The 8,916-nt window shown below is 31.1% G+C and overlaps 1 protein-coding gene and 1 long non-coding RNA gene across 2 annotated transcripts in view; one reads left to right on the forward strand and one right to left on the reverse strand.

Annotated features, from left to right (window-relative positions):
- The window catches only part of LOC111087585, a 19,520-nt gene that overhangs the window by 8,178 nt on the left and 2,426 nt on the right, over positions 1-8,916 (forward strand). The gene's annotated exons all lie outside the window — the stretch shown is intronic.
- LOC106466295 (tetraspanin-6-like) overlaps positions 5,212-8,916 on the reverse strand; it is a 27,865-nt gene continuing 24,160 nt past the window's right edge. The window contains exon 7 of the mRNA XM_013926566.2: positions 5,212-7,737. The gene's annotated coding sequence lies outside the window, so the exon portion shown is untranslated. The remainder of the gene's footprint in view (positions 7,738-8,916) is intronic.

The raw sequence follows: 8,916 nt of genomic DNA on the forward strand, positions 1-8,916 counted from the left end.
GGGGGGGGGGGGGGGTAATGAAAGTGTTTCAAAACACGACATTAATTTCTTGACGACCTAATACATTTATTTGTAGTTTTGTGAGAAAATTATTGTGTTGAGTACATGATTATAACTCCATATGTATTTATGAAATCAGGCAATATTCATTCAGATGATATTTAAATTGGGTTAGGAAGCAAACTGCAATTTCAGTGGTTAGCATAAGGAACCGTTCTTCCATCTTTACTCTTTGAGCAGACTTGGGCTCTGTTAAGGCAACTAAACACTGGTGGGAAGACATCACATTCCCAAAATGGCAACTAGACAGCGTTTAAAGAATTACTGCAACACCAGCACATGTTAAACCTAGAGCTCGGAAGTCTCAAGTGCTGGCTTGATGAAACCTGCTGTGTTGTATATTCAAAAATACTGGGCCGGCAACTGTCAAACAAAGTACTTTCAACCCAAAGTTCTTGACTGAACTCTAGATACTCCTGTTGCTGAACACCCTACACGTTTGTGAACTTGTCAGTTGAGTCTTGAGGAACGTGTGTCAATATATTACATTCACAAATTACTACTGTGAACTGTTACGTATACTTAAATACCTTCTGCTTACTGTAATTATTGATGCTAGACGACACTATGGGTAATAATTAGCTACGTTTCATTGAAGTATCTGTCTCCTCAGTTGTTGTTGGTTTGAACGTTATGCAACTACTGTGGCATGTAGACATACCATGCATTTTCTTATTTTAATGTAGAAATTCTCAAAAAAAATTTCTTCATCTAAATCTATGCAGTTTTTGCATAGCACGTGGTCCAGAAAAACATTAAGTTGTCTTTTGTTCTAGCTGCTTTTGTTATTATCTTGAGATAATATTTGCACTGCTCATAAGCAGTATTGCTGTAATGCTGCATGGTGTGCAAGAAGGTCAATGTCAGCAATGTCCTTCACTAGTAGAACGGGTGATATCTAGAGATTATGGCTTCCCTTATGTTGAATGAGAATTACTAGTTGTGTGGGTAGTTCTAGTTGCTGTGCTAAACCTGACATTTCCCATTAAGTAATAAACATATGATTTAAACAATATTACACAGGATCTCAAGTGAGTCAATTGACAGGAAAACATCTTGAGGGAACAAAATTCACAAGTCCAATGTTTTAACACAAGTACACACAATGTCTATACACTGAATTAAATAAAGACTGCTTTCATTCTGTATAACACATAGTGGCCATTCTGTGTATTTCTTTAATTGAATGCTGTTAGCTTAGTTAAATTCAGACTTACTGGTACACTATCAACTACGGTAGTACTTATTAGTAGGGATCGTGAGGAAACAAAATGGCGGCCATAAATATCGCCCATTTAAAACCACATTTGAAATGTCTGAATACTAACAATGACTATTTTACAGTATTGGCTGAGCAAAACTAAAGCTTATTCTAGTTATAAAGCCGCCTAAATCGCTATATACGTATTTGTGGAATGAATCAAAATTTCATTATTTCAACGAATTTTCATCTAAGAAAGTGACTTTTCCAGACGATCGTACAGAAAAAATGACGAACTTTATCGCTCTAATTCTTTCACAGAACTCTTCCGTCTGCGAACGATGCGCTACTTTGGGCACATAACCAGATTTGATGGTAGGTTGGAAGAGATCCTGATGTATAATAAAATCGAATCGGGTATACGCACGTCAAACGCCTGGTATTGCTGGCACACAAAAATATAGCTAATAAAAAGGAAACAAAAATAGTGTAATAAATTTTTTTATAAAGACAAGTAGAATCGATATATACGTAATTTAGATAGCTAGAGTAATATAGAAAGTTTTAATGCTGCAAAAAATATTGAAACAATAAATTTAAAACTAGAAAAACTGAGTAATTTATAATTTGTTTTTATCCCTACTGTAGCTCAGACTAATATAATTAGTCATTTGCCAAAGGAAGTATAAAGATTTATAAAATTATAAAAAAGTAACTCAGTTTTGAACTTCTTGTTTCAGTACTTTTTGTAGCATTAAAAATTTCTAAATTAGTATAGCTAGCTAGGTTACGTATATAGCGACCCCTACTTGTCTTTATAAGATTTAAATTTATTATATTTATATATAGTTATTCATGTATGTTTGGATCTTTTTTTAACTGAATGTACAAAAGTCATAAATTAGTACCATATCTCTTATTTTATTTCATACATATTATACCCGTTTCACTCTATTTCATTGACAGTCCCGTGCAGTGAAATTATACTCGTTGCAAAAAACGGTACAAAGAAGTTTACAAATTAGTATGAGTTTATAGTTTCTTGCCCTTGAATATAATTATTTAGAATGGTCATTAACATGGGTTTAGTTTGTTATGAATTTCACGCAAAGCTACACGAGGGCTATCTCCGCTAGCCGTCCCTAATTTAGCAGTGCAAGACTAGAGGGAAGGCAGCTAGTCATCACCGCCTACTCTTTTACAAACGAATAGTGGGATTGACCATCACTATATAACGCCCCCACGACTGAAAGGGCGAGCATGTTTGGTGTGACGGGGATTCGAACCCGCGGATTACGAGTCGAGCGCCCTAACCACCGGACCTTAACATAGGTAATCTAAAGATTATAAGAAACCAAACTAGGACTGTTGTTTCATAAATGTGGGGGTTTCTACAAAATTTGCCTTTCTTGATTCTGTCCTCTTTTGTGCAAACATCGTTTGAAATATTTCTTTCTACCAAAGTAGCCAATTACAGTCATACCAGGAGAAAGACTGGTCAGTGTATGAATAGTGTTTGCTTAAGTATGTCATTTGTTTTCCTTTCATGTACGTATTGTTTATTTTTACAAGACATTTCTGAAACCTGTGTGTTGCAGATACTTATCTGTTGGACATCAGCGAATCTGAATACCATATTAAGTCAAAATTATGATTGATGAGGTTGAGCAGTCAGTTGTGTGCTGTATAAAATACAAACCTTGTTTATTGTTACGTTAAATAACAATTACTTGTAAGGTGAAGATAATATTCAGTGTAAGATTAAGTAAAGGTCAGTTGCATGGTAAGTTAATTAAGAGAGAGGTTTGTGCTAGATCAACATTGTTAATTAAGTATGAATATTTAATAGTTGTAGCAGAAAAAAAACAACATTAAATTAGAAAATTTTTGTTAGAGATACTATTTAACCACTGCAGTACAGCAACCGCCATTAGCTTACGTTCTTACAACAGTTAATGAAGCTGTATCAGTTCCCGATATAGCGTAACATTTTGGAATTCTTACGTACTACGATAACTTTAGAAAACAGAATCGAAACCACAACAGCAAGAAGCTGTGTAGAAAATGTTATGCAGAGTCAAAACTGGATTTATACTTGACTGAACTGAAACAGGAGAGTGAACACACAGTACAATTCAGGCAGACATGTTCCCAAGACAACAGCTAGCTCTTCTTGTGTTGTTTTTGTACTACGAACCTTTTTGTTTTAAAAACTTTTTCCACACTAAAAGAGCATATCCAAGGTTTTACTATGCCATCCCTCTCATTCCACAGGTTTGGTCATTACAACAGAAAAAATAAGGTAGGATATCTTCAAGCTTCACCTCACTTTCCACTAGAAAAGATTACAGTTCTTCTTTACATGGTGTATTCAGCTACACCTTCCTTTAATGAACTTTCTCAATAGAAAACACGTATGCCCAGAACAATAGGTGATTAAAGCACAAGCAGTTTAGTCTGGTTCCAGGAAAAAGATTCTATTGTCTAAACTACATACACTCCAAAAATATCTGTATGTGAGGAACTTTGAAAATTCTCTGTGAATCCAAAATGTAGTAAGAAAAAGAAATACACAATATATTCTTCAATGTTACATTTTTTTAAAAGTTGATTTAAGGAGATCATCCCTACCTTTAAACTTTAAAAAACAAACTAAAAAACTGTCTGTTGATCATAAAGTTGGCTAAGCTACTTTTACTGCTGTCTTGAACAGCACTACTTGTCAAATGTGTTTGTGATCTGCCTTTTTATGAAGAAAGTCTGAACTTCATGCTACCCATAAATTTAGCAGAAGGTCAATGAAAATTATGATATATACAATGGAATAGTTGTGGATGAGTTTTGGTGTAGACATTTGTTGTTTGCTATAGTAAGTGTTGATTTGTTTATATATGATATTTTAGGGTTAACCATTTTTTTGGTAATGGTGTGGATGTTTGAATGCAAGCAATAAAAACCAACCCAATAACATTTAAACCTGTACTAGTCTCCAAACTATGTTTGAGCTAGTGTATAACAATATTTTTGTAATGTGTTTATTGATGCACAAATGCCTTGAAGTATAATTGAACTTCATCACCAAACACTATACTAAAATATTTATATACTGTGAAACAAACTGTCAGGTAAATGAAAACCAATGGATGAAATCTAACAAACTGTCCATACCATTTATCAAGCTTTATCATGCGTGACATAAATACCATTATCCTTTGGAATATTTTTTTCTAAACTATTTACTTACCAAACTGCTTGGAATCCATGATTTTGTTTGGTACTTAAGTTTTCAACAAAAATACCATCAATATTGAAATTAAACCCACTAATTACTGTTGGGATTTCCTAGATGAATAACCTCACCCAATTCATTTGTTAGTTCTTTATACGAGTGTTGTAACAAAAACGTAAGTTCTCAATATGATGCAATATGTGCACATCACTGGTATTGAACAGTAGTTCATCTCCATTAAAAGTAAAACACAACAGATAAATTGTGACAGTATTTTTTTACTAGTATAACATAAACATCTTTAATATTATTATAAGCACCAAGAACAGTTTACAACTTTGCATTAAAAAAAATCATAACATCAACAAAATATTAACTAAATGTATTTTCTTCTAGGTTCTAAAATGTCTACAGTTTTCTAGTACTGTTAGGATATAACAGCATAAAAATGAAATAAAACATCTCAATACTTATTTCTGAACAAAAAACAAATATATTGTAAATTTAAATTGAATGTAGCCATACCAATTTCAAACTAAATCAACCTCTTGAACAAGATTAGATTCAGCAATTTTAAAGTGCTACAGACAAATATTTGAGAGCTTGTGTTCTCAGCAAAAGTAGATCTAGTGTGACATTTCATTTTCTTTAAAACACTTCAAGAACATACAAGATTTAAAATGTCAATTTACAAAGTATAAATCTAACTTGTATGGCTTTGAAAGTATGATGTACTTTACTGATAATTAATAATGCAAATAACATTAAACAGAATAAAAAATCTTTTAAAATTGTGTGATTTTTATGTAGCCAGCAGGTATAGTTTTAATTTAAAATAGTTTTGTTTCCCACACATGTGCCAAAAATATCGTGCTGGTCATATAATTGATGAAAGGTACATATTTTTTATTTTTTTCCCCACACATGCACAAAAAATAAATAAATTGTGCTGGTCATATCATTGACGAAAGATACATAAAAGGTATTAAAGTAATTTCCAGAAAACATGGGAAACAGTTTTCAAAGGGGCTGCCAGGTAATTTTTCTTGACCTCTGAGAAATAACCAAATCCTTTTGCCATTTATAATTGATCGTAACTTTGCTATGACTTTATATTTCTTTATTCTGGAAATCCTAAAAGAAATGTTTCCATACTTTTAAGATTGAATCAGTGAATTATATGAATCTGATTAACACAAATAAGAAACTTCTACTATAAGGCAGTGGTGGTGAGCAACCTGCAGGTTGCATGAGACCACCACATCCTAAAATACATCATCATCAAAACAAAACTACTTGCAAGAACTAATGCTATCTGGAGGTGATGACAGCAGCCTGATTGCAGGTGCATTAATGCTAAAAAATCAAAATGTAAACTGTACTATTTGAAATTGTCAGGAGAGAGAGTAAACTTGGTTTATTTTGTGTTGAAGTGGTCAGTTTATTTAGTACAATTTTAATATGTTTCACATACAGCTAATTTTTATTCAATTGTATCATTTTTAGCTGAAGACTGGTAAAGGGGAGAGGTCTTGCAGCCCTTAAAAGTGTTTGAGAGCCACTTTTATGGTCTGTGGATTAGTTAAGGTTACCCACTACTGCTATATCAACTTAAGTCATAAAATCAAACAAATCATGAACACTGATGTACACTAGGAACAAGAATATTTAATGATGCATTTTCTTTAATTCACTAAAACGTTAAAGGTCTTATTATAAGTGTGACAAAATGAGAAAAATTGATCACAGATACCTAATAAAAAAAAATTAACACATCAAAACTGATTTTGTGATATCTTTCCTTCAAACCATAATAATATAATAACTAGAAAGTTCTCTTAATGCACTAAGAACCTGAACTAAGACTTTGATGTTAACATTTAAACTAATAAGGTTGAAAAACCACCAAGACCTTTTTTTTTCAGTATTTTGAATCTGATAGAAAACTTTCTTCAAATCTAATAAACTGACATGGAAGACAAACAGTAATACTAAAAATCTAAGTACATTTTGTTGAAAACTAATAAATTAAGACATTTTACCAAAGAAAATAGATACTGTAAACCTCTTTCTTCAAATCTAGTAAAATGAAATTGTACACATACCCCATACAAATGATCAAATTATACACTTTATGCAAAAATACTTAAACTAATAGCTAGTAAAAGCTGAAGTGCTCTTTCTCTTTACTTCTATAATCTGGAACTATTTTTCTGTAACCCTAAACACTTCACAAACTTTTGTTCTTTGATTATAATTTCTTGAATTTAAAATTGAAATTCTGTTAATGGTTTATTTAATGCTTACATGTAATATGATGTCAGTTTTAGTTCTTGATTTTGTGACAATTTAATTGGAAGACAAACTGTGTAGCAAATATTAAAAAAAGCAATAAAAGATATTTAAATAAAATACTCATGAACTTAAAGTAGTTTTTATGAGTTAACAATGATTTTAAACCTATGAATTTACAAGCTAGAAATAACAATTAAACAAAAGTTATGTCAATATTAAAATTGTAGAAAAAATGTGTAAAGTTTCTACTTGGAGATAACAAGTTTATTATTATTATTAAAAGTATAACACTTTATATATAAAAAGGGTATCAAGAACACCAAAGTTATTATTCTATTAAAAATAATCCAATGGAAAATGCCAATATTTTTTATATATGCCAATTTTTCTGAGAGGAGTTCCCAAACCTAATTCACTTGAATTTTTAAAAGCTGCAGAAAAATCCTAACTTAGTAGTTACAAGTAGATCATTCAGTGTATGATATATAAGAAATAACAGCTACTCTTAAAATGTTCACTATATATTAATGTATTTATGTTGGTCAAGGAATAAAAACCAATTTTAAGAAACATATAATAAAACCTCAATATAAGCTTTAACCAGGAAATAAAATATTAAAATAAAAAACAACAAAGGACACTTTCATAAGTAATTCCACACATAACTATTGGTGATAGACACTAAATAAGCAATCGTAAAGGAAACAGTACTATGGACACTATATAAACATTGCACAAAATACAGTTACAGAAAGTTAGGGTTGTGACAAAAATTGAAAGAAAAGTTAATGAGAATCTAAAGGGTTAAAATATTATTGCAAGAAAACTTGATGCAAGCATTCCAGCTGTTCCACTGGTGCAGCTGAATAAGATATTTAACCAAAAGTTGCACAGAAAAATTATAGACTCTTCACATTGTAATCATAACTTCAAGAACTTCATCAGAGAAATGCTAAAATTACAAAAATAAAAAATCAGGACATGTCACACACACTAAAATACACTATTTACCACTGTAACTTTTGTAGTCAGTAAAATTGCATGTCAATTGTAGCTATTAGCAACTGCTTATCAAACAAACACATTTTCTTTAAATAATCAATTAAATGAAACAGTAATATTTGCAATAAAACATCATAAGGAAAATTCCTGCAAAGGTTGCATAAAAGCCAGTTATTAAATTGTTTAATCAAATATTAACATGAAACATCAGTTACCTTACCACTTCCTGTTATGTATCACTACAAAATCATGTACATCATAGAAATTCAAGAAACTTTCACAGTCTGAGAAAGGACATAGAACAAAACTGCAATAAGGGAAGAATTCCATAAATATTTGTTGCAAAACTTTAGAACCAATTTAAAGAAAATCTGTTTAAAACTCAAAGACAACTGCAACAAACACTTGTACCTAATTTTAACATCAATATGTTACAACTGTTTTTAGAACATTAAAAATATTTACAAATTTATAAAACAAGATGAATTTATTGAAAACAAGTCAACTAATTTAGTGATCTAGTTTAGTTCATACCTCGAAAAGCATAAAAGTTTCAGACTAAACTATCAATTACAGTGGTGATTCTGAGAAAGGCAACATTAGTGCTCTACACTATGAACACTTTATTAACAATAATAAAGATATCTGATGAAGCCACACTGCTGTGAAACTTGTAACAAATTTGTTATTATATATTTATTATAATATCAATGTTTATTTAGATTAAGTTTATATTTTAAAACATAGCTTATCCAGATATGTATTGGGAAACTCCCACCTATTTTCCAAAATTGTAGAAGATTCTCAAGAGTAAGAATCAACAATATATGTGTGTAAGTAAAAGCTTTAATTTGTATTGTTACGTAAAATTGAAATTTCTAGAAAGCCGCTACACGTGTATAAGTATAGCCAACATGAAACACCAAAAGAGAGTATCTATTGTTAGTTCGCTACAGTCAGTGTGCTATAAACTTTGGAAGCTATAACTGTTATTGTTATAATGCTTATCAATTGGAAAACTTCAGATAATTGACCAGGAGCACTTACAAAATTCGAACATTACAACTCATTTAACTTCAGTGGATTCTCATCGGACATTAGTATTTTTATGAAAACATTACCTAACGTC

Source organism: Limulus polyphemus, unplaced genomic scaffold, assembly GCF_000517525.1.
Source record: "Limulus polyphemus unplaced genomic scaffold, Limulus_polyphemus-2.1.2 Scaffold73, whole genome shotgun sequence".
Taxonomy (NCBI): domain Eukaryota; kingdom Metazoa; phylum Arthropoda; class Merostomata; order Xiphosura; family Limulidae; genus Limulus; species Limulus polyphemus.